The 6,338-nt window shown below is 43.2% G+C and overlaps 1 non-coding gene across 1 annotated transcript; it reads left to right on the top strand.

Moving 5' to 3' along the window:
- Nucleotides 1-2,236: 2,236 nt before the first annotated feature.
- On the top strand, nt 2,237-2,342 carry LOC114111057 (U6 spliceosomal RNA). Its single transcript, XR_003587183.1, has one exon. It is a non-coding gene; the product is annotated as a U6 spliceosomal RNA (small nuclear RNA).
- The last annotated feature ends 3,996 nt before the right edge of the window (nt 2,343-6,338 follow it).

Here is a 6,338-nt window from a genome sequence, read left to right as displayed (position 1 = left end):
TGTGGAGAAATTGGAGCCTTTGTGCACTATTGGTGGGCGTGTCAAATACTGTGGCAAAATGTGTTGTAGTTCCTCAACAGATTAAACGTAGAATTACCATGTGCTGTGTTTAGTTGCTCAGTCATGTCTGACTCTTTGAGACCCCATGGACTGCAGCCCTCCAGGCTTCTCTGTCCATGGGGATTCTCCAGGCAAGAATACTAGAGTGAGTTGCCATGCCCTCCTCCAGGAGATCTTCCCACCCCAGGGATCAAACCCAGGTTCCTTGCATTGCAGGGGGATTCTTAACCAGCTGAACTGCCAGGGAAGACGTAGAATTACCATATGATTCAGCAGTTCGATGTCTGAGTATATATCAAAGATACTGATAGTTAAAAGCAGAGTTTGAAGAGATATGTGTACACCCTGGCTCAGATGTAAAGAATCTGCCTGCAATGCAGGAGACCAGGGTTTGGTTCCTGGGTCGGAAAGATCTTCTGGAGGAGGGCTTGGCAACCCACTCTAGTATTCTTGCCTGAAGAATTCCATAGACAGAGGAGTCTGGCAGGCTACAGTCGGGAGCGACTAACACTTTCACTTTGATGTTCGTAGCAGCATTATTTACAAAGGTCAAATGGGGGAAAGTAACCCAAGTGTCCATCATGGGTAAACAACATGGGGATATTTACATCCAATGGCACGTTATTTAGCCTTAAAATTTAAAAAGTAAGGAAATTCTGACACATGTTAAAACATGGATGAGCCTTGAGGATATTATGTTAATAAGCTAGTCACAGAAAGATAAATACTCTATGATTCCACTAATATGAGGTACTTAGCAGTTAGACTCATAGAGGGAAGTAAAATGATGATTGCCAGGGGCTAAGGGAGGAGAGAACAGGGAGTTGTTTCAATGGGTACAGAGTTTCAGTTTTGCAAGATGAAAAGGGTTCTGAAGATGGATGTTGGTGATGGTTATGCAATAATGTAAATGCACTTAATAACACTGAACTGTACACGTAAACAATGGCACCCCACTCCAGTACTCTTGCCTGGAAAATCCCATGGGCTGAGGAGCCTGGTAGGCTGCAGTCCATGGGGTCTCGAAGAGTCAGACACAACTGAGCGACTTCACTTTCACTTTTCACTTTCATGCACTGGAGAAGGAAATGGCAACCCACTCCAGTGTTCCTGCCTGGAGAACCCCAGGGATGGGGGAGCCTGGTGGGCTGCTGTCTCTGGGGTTGCACAGAGTCGGACATGACTGAAGCGACTCAGCAGCAGCAGCAGCAGGACACGTAAAGTTGGCAAACATCATGTGATGTGTGTTTTTACCACAATTACAAAAACTATATAAACCACTGCAAATAAAGTTGAATCCTCTTTGGTCCCACTACTCTCTCATTCCCCTACACTCAAAGAGACTGTCATCTTGAATTCGGTGTTTATCATTTCCCTTGTGTATCTAGTATTGTTCTGTTCATTTTAAACTTTATACTTTTGAAACTTGAGTTGTCTTTTTTTAGCATTGTCTTTGTGAAATTCACCCATGTTGATATTAGTGCTAGTTCACTAATTTTCACTTTTATGTAGTACAATATTGTGTATCATATTTCATTTCATGAATACTGTGTAATTTATATAACCATTTTCCTAGAATTCTCCTATTTATATCTCCTGGCAGATAGACTTACTTCCTTTCTTTGCTGTTATAAACAATATTCCCATAAATTTTCTTACACATATTTCTTTGTATACAGGATTCTCTAGGAAATAAACCTCAAGGTGAGGTTGCTGGGTCAGAGGGAATGTACATTTTGCCTACATTTGATATTGCTGAAGTTTTCTCCAAAGAGATTATGCAAATCCTTTGAGCAGTGTTTGAATTTGTGCAAAGTCCTAAATGCCAGATTAAATATTTTTCCTAATCTGATATCCCAATGATATAATTGAAACTTGAATTTCCATCATTGCTCATCTGTGAGCTGCTTGTTCTTATTCTTTAAACAGTTTTTCTATTGCATCGTTTGTCTTTTTCATGTTAATTTGTAGTTTTAAAAAAGTGTATAGGATGCTATATGTTTGTCAGTTATATGTGAAGACATATAACAATACAAAACAAATATTTTCCCCTGGTTGATAGATTTTTTTCAATAGTGTTTTTTGATAAACATAAATTTTAAATTTAAGTGTAAGGAAGTCTTCCCTCCCCACCACCCCAGATTATACTCTTTTTATCTTTAAGAAAATCTTTGCTGTGCTCGCTTCGGCAGCACATATACTAAAATTGGAACGATACAGAGAAGATTAGCTGGCCCCTGCACAAGGATGACATGCAAATTCATGAAGTGTTCCATATTTTTAAGACAGCCTTCTGAATGGGAGAAAATAATAGCAAATGAAACAACTGACAAACAACTAATCTCAAAAATATACAAGCAACTTATACAACTCAATTCCAGAAAAATAAACGACCCAATCAAAAAATGGGCCAAAGAACTAAATAGACATTTCTCCAAAGAAGACATACGGATGGCTAACAAACACATGAAAAGATGCTCAACATCACTCATTATTAGAGAAATGCAAATCAAAACCACAATGAGGTACCACTTCACACCAGTCAGAATGTCTGCGATCCAAAAATCTGTAAGCAATAAATGCTGGAGAGGGTGTGGAGAAAAGAGAACCCTCCTACACTGTTGGTGGGAATGCAAACTAGTACAACCACTATGGAAAATAGTGTGGAGATTCCTTAAAAAATTGCAAATAGAACTGCCATATGACCCAGCAATCCCACTTCTGGGCATACACACCGAGGAAACCAGAATGGAAAGAGACACATGTACCCCAATGTTCATCGCAGCACTGTTTATAATAGCCAGGACATGGAAACAACCTAGATGTCCATCAGCAGATGAATGGATAAGAAAGCTGTGGTACATATACACAATGGAGTATTACTCAGCCGTTAAAAAGAATTCATTTGAATCAGTTCTGATGAGATGGATGAAATTGGAGCCGATTATACAGAGTGGAGTAAGCCAGAAAGAAAAACACCAATACAGTATACTAACACATATATATGGAATTTAGAAAGATGGCAATGATGACCCTGTATGCAAGACAGCAAAAAAGACACAGATGTATAATGGACTTTTGGACTCAGAGGGAGAGGGAGAGGGTGGGATGATTTGGGAGAATGGCATTGAAACATGTATACTATCATGTAAGAATCGAATCGCCAGTCTATGTCTGATGCAGGATACAGCATGCTTGGGGCTGGTGCACAGGGATGACCCAGAGGGATGTTGTAGGGAGGGAGGTGGGAGGGGGGTTCATGTTTGGGATCACATGTACACGCGCGGTGGATTCATGTCAATGTATGGCAAAACCAATACAGTACTATAAAGTAAAAATAAAAAGTTAAAAAAAAGAGAAAATCTTTACTGCCCTGATGTCATAAAGATCTTTTTCTATAATTTTCTTCTAAAGGTTTTAAAGTTTTATTTTTTACAAGTTTATATTTAAGTTTTTAACCCAGCTGGAATTTATTTTTGTATGCTATGTAATGTAGCATGGAAATCAATTTTATTTTTTTCTCCATGTGCATAATTATTTCAGTGCCACTTGTGAACTAGGCTGTCCTTTTCTACTGATTTGCACTGTCCCTCTTGATGACACCCGCTTCTTCTCATTTCCATTTATATGTGTGGGTCTATTTCTGGGATCTCTATTTTGCTCTATTTCTCTGTCTCTGCACCATTACTTCAATGTTTTAATGACCGCTGCTTTATAATGAGTCTTCTATCTGGTAGGGAAGTCCACTTCTTTGTTCATCTTCTTCAAAATTATCTGGGGTCTTTCATCAACATTTCAGAGTTGATATATTTTATTAGATTGATTCCTGGATATCTACATTTTTTTTTGTTCTATTACAAATGGTGTTAATAATTTCCCTCAGCTGAGTTGGAGAGGGATAACTTGAGAGATTGGGATGTACATAAGCATACTAATTTATATAAAAAAGATAACTAATAAAGACCTACTGTATAGAAGAGTGAACTTTACTCTGTACTCTATGATGACCTATATGGGAAAGGATTCTAATAAAGAGTGGATATATGGATGTGTGTAACTGATTCACTTTGCTGTAGAGCAGAAACTAACAACACTGTAAAGCAACTGTACTCCAAGAAAAGTTATAAAAAAAACTTTCCCTAACTGTTAACAGTAGCTAGGAATATAACTGACTTTTGCAGGCTGACACCTAGTAGGGATACCTGTATACGTAGAGTGAGGGAGACAGGTCATGGGATTCCTAGGTTGCTCTGCTCTCCAGAGCCCCTGTCAATGGCTGGAGGGACGGAAGTTCTAGTGGCTAGTTTGGACAGGAATGGCAAAGTGGTGAGGGTGGCAGAAGCGAGATGGCAGTGAGGGAACTGGATGAGACAGCTGGAGAGATTTTCGTGCTCAGACAGCACAGTTTAGCGGAGAGGAAATGGCTTCTGGTAAACATATCTGTTGAGATTTCTGTATGCTGCTGTGCTTAAATCTACATGTTGAGCCTTTTAAGGAAGCCTATAGCTGCCACTATGCTCAGGTTTGTGCCTCTTTTGACTGGAGCTATGTGCAAATCCAGCCAAGCTGGTGAAGTGGGGTGGGGAGGAAGAGCCAGTATAAATGGGATTAGGCCTCATACTGAGTAGTTTACCAGTCATTGCTGACTGAGTGGTCGTATCCCCTTCAGCTTTTGGGTGGGTGTCAGAGACAAAGCCTTGAAGGGAGCTGCACTTAGAGGACGGGGTTTGATACCTTTGCCTGGGTAATGGGGAGGTGGGTTGTCTTGTCCTTCCCAGAACCATCTCATAATATCCACAAGTTGCCCATAGATATCAGGGTAACGTGAGGAAGAGTATTGCAAGACCGGCACTTAATAAGCCCTGAGTGAATAATGCCCTTCCTCTCCCGTGTGCTACCTTGAGAGCCACTGTGGTGAAATCGGGTGTACGGCCTTGGGTGGGGCTTGCTATAATGGGCGCAATGACCCTGGACCCACGACAGATCTCACCACAGTCACGACCACTGTCAGTCCCATTAGAGCCTTGGGAACTGGAACTCAGTCAAACCCCATACCAGAAGCCACGTGGGACCGTCTCTAAATTTCCAGCTTGGCAGAACTTTGAAGCTGGTCTTGCCCATTTCTTTTCTCTGCAGGCATGATGGGATCCCTTCACCCCTACCCTCCGAAAGCTTTGATCTCGGAGGAGCTGGGATTAGGGCAGTCCGTCTCCTTTCTTCTGCATTCTGTGGCTAGAGGTCTGGCTCAGGGTGTGGAGAGAGAATTAGAGGCAGGAGAGGACCTCAGGGAGCCCCCAGTCTAAGTGGGGAGAATAAGCCTTGCTCCTGAGAACCACCCAGGGTGAAGGCAGAAAGCTCTCAGCCTTGGAGGTTATCGAGCCTGAGGGAGGAAGACCCAGACTCTGCTGAGAAAGGAGGAGGTGAAACAATCTGGGCAGCAGATCTAGGGTGATGTTCTGGGCAGCAGGGCTCTGAGATGGGGGTGGTATAGGGGTGGACATCAGGGTAAAGCTCCTGGAGGGGACAGAATTTGGAATGGGAGAAGGGGCAGCAACAGGTATTACTTAGACTTACCTTAAGCGAGGCCTGGGTGGTAGACGGAGAGTGGAGGGAGGAAGGGGCTGCAACTGGGCTGCGTGGTGGCAGATTGTGTCAAGGGAAACTTAAGCTTCCCAGGTGGCTCACTGGTAAAGTATCTGCCCACCAGTGGAGGGGTTGGGAGGTTTGATCCCTGGGTTGGGAAGATCTCCTGGAGAAGGAAATGGCTACCGCTCCAGTATTCTTGCCCGGGAAATCCCATGGATGGAGGAGCCTGATGGGCTATTGTCTATGAAGTTGCAAAAGGATCAGACAAGAGCGAGTGACCAAACAACAGCAAGAAGCTTAGGCAGTAAGATCAGAGAAGTGCCCTGCACTGGCGCCAACATCTAAGTGCTAACCGTTCACAGGAGCCCTACCCAAGTAGGGCAGCGGCTATGGCATGGCAAGTGTAGCCAAGATCCTGGGTTGAGGGCAGGGGTGTGGAAGGTGAGGTTCCTGATTCCCAGGGTGAGGAGGGGTTTTAAAAAATGCTTACAACTGACAGTGGTTTCTCTGGAGTCCTCCTTCCCATGGTGGAGCTGAGGTGGAGGCAGAGTGGCTTCTTGGACCCCTCGCATCTTTCCTCTCCAAATCTGGTGTCTTTCCCAGGGCCATGAGTCAACAGCGAGTGTCAGCAGATGGCCAGGAGCATTTCCACTTTCATGACTTTGTGACGTCAGCAGAGAGCCACTTTGACC

This window comes from Ovis aries, chromosome 1, assembly GCF_016772045.2.
Source record: "Ovis aries strain OAR_USU_Benz2616 breed Rambouillet chromosome 1, ARS-UI_Ramb_v3.0, whole genome shotgun sequence".
NCBI lineage: Eukaryota > Metazoa > Chordata > Mammalia > Artiodactyla > Bovidae > Ovis > Ovis aries.
Note: the sequence above shows the minus strand (reverse complement) of the source record. Positions and strands in the feature narration are given on the sequence as shown.